The following is a 19019-nucleotide window of genomic DNA, read 5'->3' as shown; positions in this document are numbered from 1 at the left end:
AAGTTTTTATAAGATTACTTATAAATAGCCTAAGCTTTTTGTAAAAAGACTGAATTTATAAAAGTCTGCAACATATTTAAAATTTACTGTAAAATTATATTGCTTCTGAAAATTAGTGCGAGTTTGCTTGAATGGTAAGTAATTTACATAGGAACATTTAATAATATAATTTATTAAGACAAAAAAGAAAAAAATGTTTGTCGTTGGAGCATATATTGGAAATATATGCACTTATTCTTTTATTCTATATCTGTGTCATACCATGATTTTTCACATATGTATTTTCAAACTTTTGAAGTTTATATTAATAATAAATTTCACAATAATAAATTTCGAATTTTATTTGATTGCACATTTAATATTTTCAATATTCAAATTATATTAAGTAGATTATTGCAATTAATTTTCATACTATATTTTGCAATCATTTTTATAATATTTACTTAGATATATTTATCCTATAAAAAATATATAATAAATATATATTTATTTTCGTTTATATATATTAAATGTTTTAACAAAATATTGAATATGCAATACATATTTTTTATTACAATTCTTGGTGATAAAAAAATGAAAATATTATACAAGTGAATGTGTGCTTAGCTTACGAAAATGATACATATTCGATTTTTTTCAATACATTTATAAATCTAATATTTAATTAAAACTTAAGAGATTTTGTGTTTTTCCTTTGTATAAGTGTACAAAAGTTTATCTAAAAAATTGTTTAAAGAAAAAATCTTTAAAATATTTTTTTATCTAAAATTTAAAACAAAAATATCCTAACAAGATCAAGGAATTTTTTTTACAAGACTTGAATAGACATCTTGATTATCGTTTATTTACAATTTACGCAAAGATGCGTAAAAATGTCCAATTTAATTAAAATTAAGCATTTAAATTATTCAGAAATATAAATATTGTTTCGGAGGAAATATAATGATCCTTTTAGACGCTTCTTGACAAGTTTCATTTTATTTTCATATTTCAAATAATCTGATCAGCCCGCGCTTTTTCGACAGATGTATCGAGAATGTAGGCACTTCGAGAATCGCAAACTGTTTGAATCTTCTCAGTAACTTAATCCCGCCGAGATGGATCGCAGTCGCCTCCGAATCGCGCCGCGTTTTTCGCGATATATTATCGTCTCAAAGTGCGAACAAGTATCGCGAGTGTCTGCCATCGTAATTCGCGTATAATCGTCGTTCGGATTCCAATTAAAAACACACATTCTCCCGTTCTCGAGAGATTTCCCAGACAGCCAACTATGCAACCTCTGCGAGGTTACTCTCACGCCAGCAAGCCATTTTGTTGTATGTATGTATTATTGATATTAATAATAATATGATTAATCATATCTTAATATGATTAATAATATTATGATAATAACATTAAAAATATTAATAATAATATGATAATAATATTAATAATAATATGATTAATAATAAGATTAATAATATTAATAATAATATGATAATAATAATAATAATAATATTATTAATAATATAATTAATAATATTAATAATAATATGATAATAATATTAATAATAACATGATTAATCACACCTGATTACCAGGGTCTGGACAATCTTCTCACCCTGTCGCCGTCGATAATAGCGATCGTGGACGACTTCCGGAGTGCCTCGTCCGCCGAGACGGAAGCGCGCACGCGTATCGATCGAGCGACACTTTCGTCCAGGAGGACGTCACGGAGGAGCATCGCGGGAGGATGTCGCTGCCTCTGCCGCGGCTCCGTTGCAGTTGGTGCGCGGCTGTCTGGCCTACCGGCTCGTCTGCGTCCACCTGCGCTGGTCGTCGCGTCGTCTGTCATCCCGCGCGCTGTCATCCCACGCGCTGTCAACCCGCGCGCTGTCATCAGGCTGCCAACCATGAGCCCGTCGCCGCTCGCCTCCCGTGACTGATCGCCCGACTCGCCTCGGATCCTCGGATCCTCCCGGGGACGAATGTCCAAGCAGGTAAGACACGTATCGCGTCGCGCGATCCTCGGTATCCCTCGGTACTTCCTGGCGAGGCGCATGAATATACATTCGCGTGTTCCGAGATATAAAGTAAAAAGAATAGGGAGAGCGAGAGGCGAAAAGTGTCGTAATGAAACGTGCGTAAATGGAATGGAGGGATTTAAAATGTGCGAGCGCGTATTCGATAGTCGATTGCCATCGATTACCGTCAATTATACGAGCGATGACAAGCCTCTCGTCGCCGACGCGACTCCCGAATTTGCTAGTTTAGTTCGATTTTATTTTATTGACCGTTTAGTTGCCTCCCCCTTTTCTAGTGGGGGGGAGCAGGGGGGGTAACGTTGCGGAAACCCGAACCGCCAAATGTCAAGTGACTTTTACCGCGTATTCTCTCTCCCTTTTATCTACCTTCCGTAATAATATATGTAATCTGGTGGAATTTTAATTGAACATATGCGCGCGAACGAATTGTCATTCGTTTTCTGCGCGCATGTTTCTTTTTTTTTTCAAATTCAACTAATATAATAATTTTCACCTTCAAATATATAAGATATATATACATATATATATATATATATATATATATATATATGTGTATATATATATGTTTTATAAATATATTTTACTATATTTATTTAAAAAAATATATATGTACTTTATTTTTAACAGATGGAGAAAGTAATTAACGCGTTGATGCATCGACATAATAATGCGAATTAATTAACGCTAGATTAACTTGTACGTTACCTACTTTTTCATATTTTAACTCAGTACCATAGTGAAGAGGCTATATTAATTAACTTCGGATTAATTATTAAACACGCTGCTACCAAATACACTAATAATTTAGTTTACCAGTATTTAGAATTATTTATTCATTTAATAATAATTAATGGCAAATTAGTTGCGATATATCTCTTGGGTTAAGATAATACAGTCTCATGAATAATAATAATAATAATAATAAATTTAATGATAATAATAATAATAATAATAATAATAAATGAGGTATGTGCTATTTATTACTTTTAAATTTATTATTATATATTATTATTGTCATTGTTATTATTATTATTATTATTATTATTGTCATAATTATTATTATTATTATTATTATTATTATTATTATTATTATTATTATTCATAATTATATTATCTTAACTCAATATATATATATATATATATATATATATATATATAATTTATGCGTAGATGAATAAGTTTAGAATGAATGATAAATGGACGTGCATAGAACAAGATTGGCGTCTCTCGATCGAAATAAAATTGACGGACAGATTTGTTTAGCGATCCCATCTCGCCTGCCGATGTCGGGAGGGATAGGCAGCGCGAATCGGCGATCGATGCGGCCCAATTCTAAGCGTGCCATAAATTTCGATCGCCGATACTATCCGAAATACGCAACGGCCCATCCGTTTATCGCTACGGATTTGGTATGCCTCGGAACTCGGTGCGCGAAATTTCATCGATCTTTCACGAAGGTCCGATGTAAAAGCATCGCGAGGGATGAGAGAGGCTCCGAAGGGATCGGGAAATTCGCGGTCATAAAGCTCAGGATGAGTCGAGGAAATGTATCGTGGAAAAATTAGACTTTAATTTCACATTTTGTGAAAAGTGTAATAAATAAATTAAGATATAATAAATTTAATAAATTAATAAATTAATAAATTAATAAATTAATAAATTAATAAATTAAAATAATAATATAAAAAATGAATAGATTAAAATTAATATCAAATATTAAAAATTAAAATATCCGAATTCCTCAATTTTTACGTGTGCTTGGCAATCTTTAATCCTGCGTCGCATTCATAAATATACGAATATGCGACAGATGTAATATCGATGATTTGTATTCGAGTTATGCGGGAGTTGGAGGTGAGAGCGAAGCTACTCCAAAATCTGCGAAGTTTATTTTAAATATGAAGATATATCTCTCCGAAAGAGACTTTACACACAAATTATGGACTCTACTCTACTTCCACTCAGCGTGACTCCCGCCATTTTTCTTCTCGTATTCCGCAACTTTTGCCGGAAGTCGAGCACTCGTAGTCAGTCACTCGCGCGATTCTTCTCCCAACTATTATAATCAATTCACTTCGAGATATACATCTCGAGCAATTCCCAGGGAAATTTCAACGTGGAACTTTATTCCGCCGAACTCTGTCGTCCACGTTTGGTTTATCGGTCTTTTTGGTTTTTTATCGACTTATCGGTCTTCATTATCGTTATTACGCCTGCGACTGAGTTTTTCGCACCCGCGAGTCCCGGAGAAACGACTTCGCGAGTATAAAGGAATATTCCTTCAGACTCCTTCTACCCCCGTCGTCTCATGTATCCATTGTCGAACAATGGTAGATTTTAATAACGCATCCGCGAACGCAAACGCGTTTTAACGACAGACGGCGGGTTTTTCATTTAGTGCTACTTGTCGAAGCGGATCCCCGGGGACAATCACGACCAACAACGTCGAGAAAGAAATGAAGGGGAGGGAAAGAGATCGAAGGAAAGCAGGATGTCTCCTGTTCGTGCGCTTTGCAATTTTAATGTCGACATTGAGAGCGACAATTTTTTTTTGTTCCCCTCTCCCCCTCTTCTTTGCTCTTGCGCTCTAATCGAGCAAACAATCGGATTTACGTATCTTCCTATCCTTTCTATAAAAATCCGCTAACGTCGTCGATATCGCTTATTAAAAATTCTGAGAGCTCGTCTCGATGATCCGCGCTTTTTTTGAAGAGCGCGAGATAGACACGCCTTCTATCATCTGTCCGTGATAGAAATTCCTCTCTAGATGCCGAACAATGGGGTTGCACAAGATTCAAGACAGGGTAATATTCGTAGAAATATTGTATTATAAATTTTCGGGAACTTAAATTATGTTGAGTCTCTTGAGTGGATCTTTCTGGCCAAAATCTCACTTTGTTTCGATTTTATTAATGATTTTTATCTAACAAACTGAATTGATTGTTCAAAATAATATAACGTTTATAATATAATTAAAAATAATTATTATTATTTATAATTATCATTTGTTTACTTCTAATACTAAAATAACAATATATATATTATATTTTGGGAAGTACACAAATGACACAACATAATATAAAATGATATAAATAGTAATAAATAATTATTTTTCAAAAATAATAATTATTTTACTAAATAATTGTACAAAAGTTTATATTGTTTCTTTTATTTATATATTGTTTATATATTGTATTAATTGTTTTTAAATTTATTAATGTAAATATATATATTTTTATATATTAAATAAAACTTTTCAAATTTAATACATAATAATACATAATTAAAACAAATTTATAAAGTGTTATAAAGTGAGTTTTTCTCTTTTAATTTAAAAAAATATACATATATTTATATACATATATATATTATATTTTAAATCAATAATCTTTACGAATAATGTGTGTTGACATTCTTAATCTTACAATTAGTATTATTTTGATAATTATATATTTAGAGATAATTCTTAATCAAATATATATTTAAATAGTTCTTAATAAAATCTTTAATAAAATAATTCTTAACAAAACCTTTAGATAATTCTTATCTTGATCTTGTCTGGAATTTCGAGACAATATCAAGCTTAATCTTGTGCAATCTTACGAAACAACATTTCAGTAAGATTCGGAGACGATCAAATGACCCGGTAAGAGAAAAGTGAGATCTCGTACTCGAATAGCGCATCGAAATGGACTCGTATTCTGCATTTCACCGTTTTAATTCGCACTTAACGATCGTTAAATGGTTATGTTTACCGTCGCTCGAGAGCTATACTGCGGTTTGCGAAAGAAATTTACTGAAAGAATCAAGCGTCAGTCCAACATTGTACGCACATTGCTCGCGTCTAATTACAGTGTGTGTCTACCTCTTTTTCCCGCCAGCATATTCTTCATTTCTCTCCCTCTTTCTTTCCTTCCCCCTTTCTCTCCCTCCCTTTATTTTAGGACCACCATCTGGCCCTTCGTCCGCGGTCTTTATGCGCGTTACGCGAGACGAAATTACAGGCTAATTATATGCTGGTCATGCGAATCGCGTAGCCGTGGAAATGCGTCGGCGACGATTAAAAGGCTAAAGGAGCGTGTCGCCGGGTCGTTTTGACGACCGACACCCCCTACACCTTGCGAGATTTTCTCATACCGTCAGTTAAATCGGTCATTTCGGAAAGGATATCCTTTTTTTGTTCTTTTTACGAAGAATTTCATCGCGTACACAGAGAAAAATGTATTCTGTATTCAAGTAAATATTATTTATTTTAAGGATATCATAAGTTTGTATATCCGCAAATATATCATAAGTTCATCACAAGCATTAAATTTAATTGAATATATTTTGAATTTTTAATGAGTGCAGTATTTTAGTCAAGAATATTAAATTAAAACAAAAATTTGGTTTGCTTACTACAAGAGTTGATGTAAAGTAAGTTTGATTTTTCTTTGATACAACTTTACAATATTCTTGAAGAGAAAATAAATTCTTCTTTTGAGTACATAATAATAAGATTTCCTAACATTTGTGATGAGTATATTTTAAGATTATTATCAAGAATATATTCTTTGTTGAAGAAAACTATTACTTAAAAAAAGAAAAATAAACTGAGTAATTGCTTTTCTTGGCAGTAGAATGATATTTTTCTCTGTGTAGGGAGCTGGGAAGTTGGACTGACCTCGTGAATCTACGCTGAAAGAAATTTCACACGTGCGTGAAATGACGTTTGCTCTCAATCTTTTATTGCGTCTAATCGCTACGATTTTATCTTCGATGATTCTTATAATTTTTTTCTGAAACGACTGACTCAGAGCACGTTGCACACGTCAGATATGCAGATGACAGCATCTCGAGGTCAGCTGATGGTTTCGCGGAAACCGATCGCGAAACGATGCATTATCGGTTTTTAGAGTTTCTTTTTTCTCTGGATTACAACCGGGAGGATCTTTGCGTTTATCGCATCCGTTCTTCAACTCCTCCTATCTCTGGTCCTAATCATCCTGGCCGTCGCAAAAAGCATCCGCACAGTTACGGAAAATGACCCGGCGCTTTTGCCGTCCTCGATTTCTTGGACAAAAAGAAGGAACGAACGGAACGAGCAATTTATCGGGACGCGTCGTGCACTTTTAGCCATCAGTTGTCTCCCATATTTCGCTTTATCTCTAGATTTCTAGATCTCTGAGATGAGTTTCGGCCAGTTTGGCAGAAACTCGAACGACGCGATTTATTTGATCGCCGGCCAAATGTTAGATTTAGGAAATCATAATCATTTATCTTTCGCGTGATCAATTAATTTTCAACAGTTTCCTTAGGTATGCGCGACGAAAAAATTAAATGTGTAACGAGGCGAGATTTTTACAGGGAATTTCGACCGAATTTAAACTTTCGTGTTTCACGTCCTCGCGTCCAATACACGGATGATGACGCTACATCACGTGCACATCGCGGAGCATCTCTTTGTCTCTCTTCGGTGAGAGATGGCCGAGCGATCAAAGCCTTCCAGAGGCCTAACGAGCCTCTGGATGACGTCGGTCGCTTCTGTTTTCCGTCGTCGTCGTCGCAAGCTTCGATGAGCAGCTTTTTCCATCCCGGACCGTTGTGGGCAGATCGCGCAAAAGCACGAGATTTTCCCTTTTCACGGTGTAGGAGAGAGAGAGAGAGAGAGATGGAGAGAGACGGAGAGAGAATCCTCCCTCTTCGGGTTCGGTCCACCGTGACACGGATAAAATTAGATCGACGACGCTGCCGATCTATCCGTTTCTCTCCTCTGTCGTGTCATTTTTTTTCTGGACCCTATCTTTCTCCTTCTCTACATTATCAGGTAATTTGGCGAAACGTGCGTGACGAGCCAAAGCTTTCGTGACATTTTTTTAATCAAACTTACGAAGCTAACTTGCAATAATATCCTGCATACATCAAGGAAAATTGAATTACACTTTTCGCCCCTTTATGCTTCCAAGAAGCGATTTGCGATTATCTTCAATTACGAGTATATATATATAGAAAGTATTATAAAGAAAGAAAAATGCGCATTAAAGAAAAAAAATTTTTTTTTTTAAAGTTAATTATATCAAAATCAAAGGCGATTGACAGGCTAATAAAAGCCGCCCCGCTGTAATTAGCCCTGAATTGGAGCCGGAACATTCGATATTGATTTTTTGTTTCGAAAATATATTTTTATTTGTGCTTATTAATTACAGCGCTTTGCCTCTTATTAGCCTGTCTTTTTTTTAAGTCTTATTTATTTATATGAATATAAAGAAATAAAATAGCACATTTCTGACAATGATATTGTCTATCAAAATTTGTGCTTGTCTTTTTTATTCGTGATTTCTAAACCTACGGTTGGCAAAAGACGAAGGGAGTATACGTTTCACCGAGCTTGGATTGATTGTAACGGATATTCTCGGTAACTATAACGTAGTTGGATACCATCTTTCGCACATTAGTTTCTTTTTAACCAAAGAAGGTTTCTATTATATAATTATCATTATTTATTCTATTAATCAAAAGCGGAAAAATAATATTATTTAAATCTATTTTATTTCATAAACGGTTAGAGAAGAAAAAAGAAAAATTACGTAGCGTTTGCTGTATTAGCCAAATTCGTCCATTATATAATCCAATCTAACGAGAGGACCCGTTGGCTTCTGCTATTCTTAGAGATGCGAGTTAATAGGAGATGACAGACTAGCGTAGTTTCTTAAAGCCATTTAACTTGTAATTCTACCCAACGTGAGTTACACGCGCCTCAACTTTGCCGTTCAATGTCTGCCAAGTATACACAATTCGTTTGGATTTTCTTCCCTTTAGACGCCACATTTGTATCTATGTACGTCGGGACCCGCACGCGTCATTGTCACGACGCTGGCTGGAAACATAACTCCGTCCAAGAATACAATAAGCGGCCAGAGCATTGTGGAATGTAATTAAGCTAGCGTTGCTGATGGCAGACAGCTAATGTCAAATTACAAGGAACGTTAATGGCTACCACTTTCTCTCTCCCTCCGTAACCCGTTCTCTCTCTTCCGCGCGCTCCCCCTCTCCCCCCCTCGCCTGTCGCCTGTCGCTCTTGTCAAACGATTTACCTGTCACTATTCAATCTTGTTACGACTCTCGCTCCGGTTTAATGCCTTATCGACCATGAATATACGATCGTCGTTGTAAATAAAAAGCGGAACGAAATCGAAATGCAAGATGAGTGCACACGTTAACTTGTGCAGTGCTATTTTAAGCGGCGATTATTCCGGTAAAATTGGTTATTGAATTGAGAGAGAGAGAGCGAGAGAGCTCTGTCTCGGAGAACAGGATCGATTTTTCTGGCCGCCGATGGCGACGGAAAGTCCGCGTGCCGGTAAACTGTTGTCTGTGGTTCTAAATTATAGCATTTCGGGTCGGGAAAGTTCCGGGAGCGAGCATCGCTCGCGGAGAATGCGTTTTCGATGCTCGCATATGAAGGGATGGAAATCCACGATACGGTAAATTTCGCCGTATTGCAAAAGTTTCCAGATATAGGAACGCTCGGTTCTTTTTGTCTTTTTTCCTCGCGAAAAACCGGAGCGCAATCGTGCGATTAAAAGCCAGCCGAGTAAAACCCAGTTCACGCATAATTTCAGATAGCATGTTGCAAACGTTTTTTTTTCTCTAAATATATACAGACTTCTGTATATTAAACTTAGACTATATCGAAAAGTAGCCATTTGAACAGAATCCATTGCTTGGATTAATAAACTTATTTGATTCATTGCTTGGATTAATTAACTTATATTTTTTAACAGAGTGTCATTCAAAATTTGTCATTTGTTATTAAAATATTATTAGCTATTTTCATGCATAGATAAATATTGATTGAATTATAATAAAAAAAGAAAGAAGATATTTATATTTATTATAGGAATAATTTCATTAATAGTATTTATATTTATATAATAAATTTATCTAAATAGCTTATATTATTAAAGTTTAAGTTAATATTGAAGATATTAAGAAAAAAAATTTTTTTAGATTATAAATATATTTATTATATTTATAATCTAATAAATATAATAAATATATTTATTATATTTATATGAAAATTTAATATATTATCTTTATGATGAAAATATAATGCTTTATTATTAAATTATATAAATAAAAATAAAATGAAATAAATATCAAAGAAATAATGTATAGATAAATATTGATTGAATTATAATAAAAAATAATAAAAATACCCTGCCCATTAATGCAATAATTATATTTTGTTCAAATGGTTACTCTAACTTTGGTAACATCGTTGTTATATGCTGATCTAATATAATATATAAAAGCTTTTGTTCTAAATATATTATGCATCTATTTTATCCCACTATTTTGAAAATAAATTTTCCATAATTAAATGTATAAGTCAAGGAACGTATATTATTTTAGATGTCCCTGAATTAGTACAATATTTTTGGTGAAAATTAAGAACATTTCTCTGCTAAAATTTGCGCCAATTTCAATCGTGTACCAAATCAATCTCGAAATAAATTCGATTTCTCATTGATAATTTCTCCAAGTAGAGATTGATTAAACCTACTTTGAACAAAATGAATAAGAGTTATAGATTATTCACATTTCTGAACCTCAATTCATTGCTCTCAATTTTTGATAAATCGAATAACATAAAAGATTAATATCTCTGTGACCGATAAAAGCAGAGAATCGAAATATCTATAAAATATTATGAGATATAATATGATATTACATGATCCTCGAATATTTTATATTTGGATATTCCGGGGTATTGTGCTCGGTTATTCTGCTGCATCACGTGGCATCGGTGCATTATCTCCTTTCTGCACGAGATACGGTATAGTCGCGTAGGAGCGATTAGTCGGCTACTTTATCGTTTAGGGAGACCCCGCACGATGATGCGACAGGTCGAAAGGTCGACGATGCTAAAACCTAAACCCTTTAGTAACTCGAGCTGTCGTTAAAACCATCTGCCTCTCATGCACCTTGCTTGCTTGACGACGACCTGGATGCTTTCGTCCATAAATGTTACAAAACGACCCAACATAGTTACGTTCTGTCCTTTTTTTGCATTTCGGTGTATTTATTCGTTAATGAGTTTGCGAGTATCTAATAAATAGACAAAGATAGATTGCATTGAAAATGATACAATTTCAGCGTATTCCATTGTATTATTTATTTCCCTTTTTTTTTAGGGAAGAAATAATAAATTGAACTGAATAAAAAAATCTCGTAAACGCGAAAATTCGATTTTTTTAATGAAAATTTATACACATATAGGAGGAGGATAAATAGATGAATTTAAAAATGTTCAATTGCGCTCTAAAAATGATTCCAAGATGTGAAACCATTCCTCATATATAGAAAGATTATATCTAAGAGGTTAAATCTTACTTCTTATATAAAACGCTTTTTCGTTTTTCTCGATGTATGAAAATTAGGCTTGAAAATTACTCAAGATATGAGAATATTTTTACAGCAGTTTTGTGACAAGAAAACCTATATTAAATTACATTAATAAAATTAAAAAAATTTTTTTTGCAAGATTTCTGTTTTTAAAAATTATTTTTTCAAAATTTTATTAATGTGGTTAAAGAGAGATATTTTTATCATGAAACTTTTGTATAAAACATTTTTTGAAATCCTGAATAATTTTCGAGATATATAAAAAAAAAACGAAAAATCGTTCTAAATGAGGAGTTTTATTTTTAAAATTATTTTTGAGTCGCTGAAAATTTCAAAATTCATCTATTCCATCTCTACATTTAATTCTCTCTATTTTCTCTCTCTACGTGTAAAGTTTGATTAAAATCAAAATTTTTGCGAGGTTCAAATATCGGCTTTTCAAATAAGATACATTGAAACTGCACAAAACACATATATATTTTATCAAATTTAAATAATCAGTGCCCTTCCATTTTTTCATGGAAATACATTGTGCTGTCGCGTCGATCGACAGATTCTCTTTTGATAAGATAGGGATTTTTTCGTTTTCAAGTCAGTCGCGAAATATTTCGCACGATGTTACGGAAGCTCTCGGCCGGAATAAGGAAGAAGATTGAATTGGCGGGAAACAATTTGCAGGCGGACTCGATCGTGACATATTCACCATCCGATCATCCCCTACGGGGCTTGACCCTCAGTAATTGAGTCGAGTTTCCCTCCCCATCGTGGGGCGCGTGTGTGAGATTAATTTTCCACCGTAGTCTTTATGGACGGTGGACACCTCACAGGCATTCTTATTAATCAGTCACCGTATCCCACCCTCGTCTCCGAACGAATCTAGCGAATTGCGTCTGTTTCGATTCGCCGTTTTTCTCACTTTCCAATTCAATTTACACTTTTTAATCCATATCGCGATTATGCATCGCATTAACTTTATTAAAAATAAATTTTAATTTCGGTTTTAATTTCTAATTTAATTTCAGGCTCGATAAGGGTTAATGTAAAAATTCTACTTTCGCGAAAAAGCAGAAGAAACATCTCATGTAAAAAGAGAGGAGAAAATTCGAAAGCAATACTTCCATGACAAAATTTCTTATCAATATCTATATATATATGTTCAATGTGCTATTCATCACCATAAATAACTATATTCAAGAGGTATATTTTTTATGGCGCGAGGCAAAGCGCGATATTTCTTCCTGTGTATCACAGAATCTTCTTGGTATTCTAGAATTAGATTTTCCCGATTTCTCATCTTGATTGCATCTGCGCGATGAATATCAGTTTATAAGGAAAAATACGGAGGAAAAATATATAGAGAGTCTATAGGGAAACCGTCAGCTTCCGGAAACAGCATCGGACGAAAGAAACTGTCGCGTTACCAAGAGAGAAAAAGAGAGAAAGAGAGAGAGAGGGGGAGGAGGAAGGGGAGAAGAAAGAGAGACGTAGGTAATATATATAAAGAGAAAGGAAGAACAAAAGTGAGAAAAGGGTAGGCCTCGAAATAGCGTACGAGGGATGCGCAGGGGTGGCTCTCAAATCCTTCGATGCTGCGCACTCCGATTGTCCCACATATGGTTTTACACATATATTCCCTTTCTCGCGTTCGATCCTCCAGAGTATTACCGGGGCGGATCTTATCGGGGCTTTACCGATCCGCGAATCTTGGTGAAATCGTGAGTTACGGCGTCGACCAGGACATATCCACGTTGACTTATTTCCCCACGTGTTTCTCCTCCTGCGCCAAACGGAAGAGTCGCGAAGCAGGGTTGCATAAGGCTCAAGGCAAGACAATATTCGTGGAAATATTGCATTGATATTGAAAATTTTCGAAAACTAAAATCTTGTCTCTTTTGTATTTTATCAACGATTTTTATCCAATACTGAATAAGTATTTAAAAAATAATATAAAATATAAAATTCAATATAAAATAATATCAACATAATTTTATATAAAATATAAAATTTAATATAAAATAATATTTAACATAATTTTATATAAAATATAAAATTCAATATAAAATAATATTTAACATAATTTTTATCATATTTTTATCACAATTTAAGAGAATTTATTTTCTATTTATGTCCGCAAGATTTTAAATAGCTAAATGATTGTGTAAGATTTTATATATTTTATTTATAAATTTATAAATTTTATATTATTATTATATTATTATTTTATATTATTATTTATATTATATATTTTTATTATATATTATTATTCATATTATTTTTTATTCTATTATTTATTGTATTAATTGTTTTTAAATTTGTATACGATTCGTATATTGATTTTAAATCATCTAATTTATAACTATGCATAATTCTTTTTTTTAAATCAATAATCTCGACAATCTTGATAACTATTAGAAATCTTATCTCGAGCTTCGAATTTCGAGACAAGACATAAGACAAAATCAAAACTAGTCTTGGTATCTCGTGCAATCCTACCGTAAATATGCGCATTTTCAGGAAAAATAGCGTCGCAAAATTCAGACTTGTAAGCTATTCCCGCGATATAATGTCGATATAAAACGTAACAGTGAAACAAAAGGAAAAGAAGCGTCGGGAGACCAAGGACGGAGATGAGGACGGAAATAATGAAACGCGAAAGAGGATCCGGCGAGATCGAGAGGAAGCGGAAGGACTCGAGCGAAAGAGGGCGAGATCCGATGTAAAGGGACGAGGAACGTTCGTAAGTCTCACGTTGTATAAACTGCAACAACGTACGAGAGTTTACTGTCTCTTAACACTTTTGATCTGGGGAAGACTCGGGCTGAGAATCAAGACAAGCTTGTTTGACGTTAAAACACACGGGAGGCGGGATATACAGCGTGTCAAGTACGTAGTTGGTACATACTTCTCGGACGGCTGGAGTTTACTTTGACGCGAGTAACACACCGTGTATATATTGAGTTACATCGATAAAATGCAGACGCTTAGAGAACTCCATCATCGTGATATATAGCGGATTTGGTGCCGAATTTCCTTCTCTCCCTCGCTTCTTCTTCTTTCTCTCTCTCTCTCTTTCTCTCTCTCTCTCTCTCTCTCTCTCTCTCTCTCTCTCTCTTCCTCGCATTTCCGGCGTAGCTCGCGGCGAATAACTCACAACGCGGGAAGTCTTGCCGATAAATTCCTCGCGATTTTCCGAGTTTACCGAGTCTTCCGCACATTTTTGAGAATACACCCGGTGTAGATATTACGCGTCTCGATTGTTCTCGCTGAGTATACAGCCGAGCGGAAGTTGGGCAAAGTTTCCAGCGTTTACCGAGGGAGGTACCCAGGTGTCTTTGGCCGCTACTTTCGCGGAGAGAACTCTATAAGCTTCGCAAATTGAGAATCGCCAAGTTTCCTTTCTACGTCAGATATAACCCCCATCATTCCTCTCTTCTTTATTCCGATTTGTCTCACCCCTCTCTCTCTTTCTCTCCCTTCGATGACGATGTGCATCAACAAATCACCGTCGTGGTATTGGAAGTGATCGCGCTCAATGCTTTCTCGCGATGATGCGTGCTACATGCGATTCCGCCCAAAGCAGATTAGCGTGCGAGATTAGCGTAATCGGCTCGCAAATTCAGCTTACATGCAAACTTGCGGCAGCAAGTGTTCATCAGTCGACGTCGATCGAGCTTGTCCGTGTCGCGTTAAATGATATTATATCCCCGGTATCCTCGCGATAGCGAGGAATTAATTGGGAAATTAATTGGGATTTATCGCGTTTTACATATGCGAAAATATCGGGGAAAGTCAAAGTCGTAAAAATAAAATGGCCCCACTTTTGCTCTCTCTTTTTCGGGGCCGCGGAGATCGATACGCACCATGCACCCTTGTAATTAATATAACAATTTATCGCACGAAGGCCGTACATATATAAAGCCCTTCAACTTACTTTCATAAAAATTCCAGAACCGTTGGGAAAATATGTAAAAAGTGGGAAGCGGTCGCGAGAGAGATGGGGGAGGGGTTGGAGGAGAAGGTGGTGGGTAGACCGGCTTCATATCTAGGGAAAAATGTTATTAAAAGTACCGGCGGTCACACGCGCGATTATATATATATATATATATATATATATATATATATATATAAAACAGTTATATAACAGTTCGCGAACCAACTTGACTGTTGAAAAATATCCCAGCTGTAGCTTTGCCGAGTTACGTCACGACTGTCTAAATTCTCCTCCCTGTATTCACGCCAGTTATGTTTTAATAATAAACGAGCGCGATTAGAATTTCCATTTTGAGCTAATTATTCGATCTAATTAGGAAATAATTCCGTTATTCTGTATCGCATTAAATTTCTATTTGTACATAATATCATATCGTAGTAAATACGCTGGAATTTACTCTGAATACCTTTATTATTATATCCCGAGCGTCTCTAATTATCGATGATATCGATCGGCCATGCTTGAGATGTAAAGTTTACGTATTTCTCGACGGCAGGAGAGAAAAAATAATTGAAAAAAGTGGCATAATTGCACGCTCTTTCTCTCTCTCTCTCTGAATATTCGCGCGCGTCTTTCTTTACGATCCACCCGAGATCAGCCGAGAATATAATAGGCAAAGTCGCTGCTAATGCTTATGACTTGATGGAGAGTTTACGAGTTAATGGAGTAAAGTAGAATAAATTACGAATGTGGATATTTTTTTAGCGCAAAATTGCCACATTGTAAATATATTTGAGATGCGTGTGGGGGTCATGCATACTCAAAAAAATTTTTTTCCGTACATTTCTAGATGTCACTGCAAAAATTTTTCGCCATTTTTGTATCCATTAGAACATTGATTGTAATATATAGAATTTACAGTCGTAGATTTTAATATAATGTCTTTCAATATAATTTATCGTCAAATATTTAGCACTGCATTAAATAAATATGAGCTTCTCGATACTTCAGCCAGAATGATCTTTGGTAAAAAACGATTTTTCTATCTATATTTTTCTATCTATTATTTCTATCTATATTTTTCTATCTATAAATATGATTAGTCTTAATATGGATAAACTTTCTTTCTAAATTTCACTAACAATTTAGATATAAATTCTACCTAAATCTCTGGACTCTTCTGTTTTTTAGATCTAAATTCTGTCATTTAAATTGATCAAGTACAGTCATTTGCTAATCACTTACTTATCTCAGTTATTTTTCTCAAAAGATTTTTCTAAAAAATTGTTGTAAAGCCATTTTTTGAGTGCACTATCGGCGCTCGATAAAAAATAGAATTTCAGATAAAAAAGTAAAAATTTCAGATAAATCTACAATCGTGATAGCGCCAAGCAATTGACATTGTCTCCGATTTACGGTAATGACCGATGATATCGACGCAAGATTGCGATCGGTGATCGCGTTATCCAAACGTGACGAATAATTAATTTTGCCTGACAGGTTTGTCGCTTCGATCGCTTTGATAAGCGCGTAAAATTATACAATACGTAATGCAGCCGTAGACATCAATTTTCTGCCGTATCGCGTTTATTGGCGCCGCTACTACGAGTGTATATCACAAACGATCGTGCGTGCAATCTGTTTGTGAAGTTTATCGCCGCCCCTTTCGCGTTCGATGTCCGCTCGACGACAGAAAAAGCAACAGAAGGAGAATTTATATGAAGCACGCGAATTCCCCCCCCCCCCAATCTCTTCTGCCTCTTCCGCCTCGTCTCTTCAATCGAGTACTCGCTCTGTTCTCGTCACCTGATTTATCTTTAAGGCGTCCTCTGCATTCCGTTATACGATTCTACACGATTCAAGAATGTCTTTAATGAATGTTTCCAAGAGGATCTATCTTCAAGCAACAGAATTTTTTGCAGGAGATATTGTCTTTCTAAATAAACTGAAACTGGCGAAAAACAGAGTAATTGATAAATCTCTATACGAGGGTCTTTTTTTCATTTGATTAGAAATCTGCGTAGCATTCCCTTTCAGTCTAATTAAATATAAAGATATTTAATTCTGATATTTTCGAGGACAACTAGATTTACAAACTATATTTAACAGATATCTTCTGTTTATTCTGCCATAGACTTCTCTCTCTCTCTCTCTCTCTCTCTCTCTCTCTCTATATATATATATATATATATATATATATATATATATTAGACTACTAACACAATCATATTTCATATAGTGAGATGTGAAAGAAGGGTAGCCATTTATAGTTGAATAGAATTTATATGGGTGTCACAAAATTTGATATGATGAAACTTTATTTAATAGACGTAAGCAAAAAAACTATTAATACTTAATGTATATATATATAATTTATTCAATAGTAAATGGCTGCCCTGTTTTAGCTATTATGTCGCTGTTAGCGGTATAATACATAGAAGTCTGGTGTATTATATTTTTAGACATTATATTAGACATTACATTATTAAATAAACTGATGGATGAACTGACAGTTATTTAGCACAATATTTATTTATTTATTTGGTTTCGTAAATATTTTGGTAATAACATATTGTATATATAGATATGCAGAAAGCACATAATTATAGAGGCTCACACAATAGTTTAGATTGGATTTGATTAAATATTTTGGAATAGGAAATGCATGAGTCGCTCTCATTTGTTCATTTATTTAAAATTTTCGTTATTACATGAAGAAAATCATGAATTAAAAAATCAACAACCCTTTTCGTGGAGCTTCATTTACTCAATCAAATCGGAAATGAAGACTCTAATAAAAAATTTACCGAATAATATTTGTTTAACAAATTTATACGAGAGGAATATATTTTTGCAATTATTTAACGTGGAAATATAGCAAAATTAATTGAAAAAATAAATATTTTTATAAAAAGATTTTATATACTTTTATTATAAACGCTAATTTATTTATTATAAACGCTTTATTATAAAACGCTTTATTATAAACGCTTTATTATAAAACGCTAATTGATGACTTTTTCCAAAAAACAATGAACATATTTTGTTTTCCAGACTTAAAGATAACTCTTAATTGCAGGCCAAAAGAAAGCTTCATTTATTCAACCAAATCGGAAATGAAGATCTAATATAAAAATTTACTGAATAATTTTTATTTAACAAATTTATATGAGAGGAATAATATAACTATTTTTTTTGCAAAAGAGATGTGTCTGTTTCTTCTAGTAGAGTCCATTAATACAAAATTATGATTGCAGAGAAAAAATAATAAAAATCTTTCAAAAAAAAAAAAAAACAATTTGATTCAAATTCAAAAATTAGCATTGATTGTTAATATTCTCGATTATTATCATATATGATGGATGATAATAAATGACAAAGTGCAGTTCTAATCATCGCGCGTGATATCATGATGAATTTTGCTCCTCTCTTGTTTCTTTCCGGTTCTTGGCGAATGGTTCTGCCATTCTCCCGGACTTTGGTAAATCTTGTCATACAATAGACTTCACCACTTAATCCGTCTTGCGACTAATCCAGTTGGGAAACTTGTCTCGACTGCAACTTCGTCTTTCTACAAAGACGGTTAAACGATGCCGGTTGTATTGTAAGCGAAAAAAAAATGTTTTGCGTACAGAATGAAAAGTTTCCCTTATTCTTTACCTTGACTTCTCCGTAAA

The 19019-nt window shown here is 34.1% G+C and overlaps 1 protein-coding gene across 1 annotated transcript in view; it reads left to right on the top strand.

Moving 5' to 3' along the window:
* The first annotated feature begins 1216 nt into the window (after positions 1 to 1216).
* LOC105253985 (RNA-binding protein Musashi homolog 2) overlaps positions 1217 to 19019 on the top strand; it is a 128436-nt gene continuing 110633 nt past the window's right edge. Inside the window, exons 1-2 of the mRNA XM_025409896.1 lie at positions 1217 to 1320; positions 1581 to 1979. The gene's annotated coding sequence lies outside the window, so the exon portion shown is untranslated. The remainder of the gene's footprint in view (positions 1321 to 1580; positions 1980 to 19019) is intronic.

The sequence above is a fragment of the Camponotus floridanus genome, unplaced genomic scaffold (assembly GCF_003227725.1).
Source record: "Camponotus floridanus strain SB8 unplaced genomic scaffold, Cflo_v7.5 scaffold29, whole genome shotgun sequence".
NCBI classification, from domain to species: Eukaryota; Metazoa; Arthropoda; class Insecta; order Hymenoptera; family Formicidae; genus Camponotus; species Camponotus floridanus.
The sequence above is the reverse complement of the archived record's forward strand: the minus strand, read 5'-3'. Positions and strand labels throughout refer to the sequence as shown.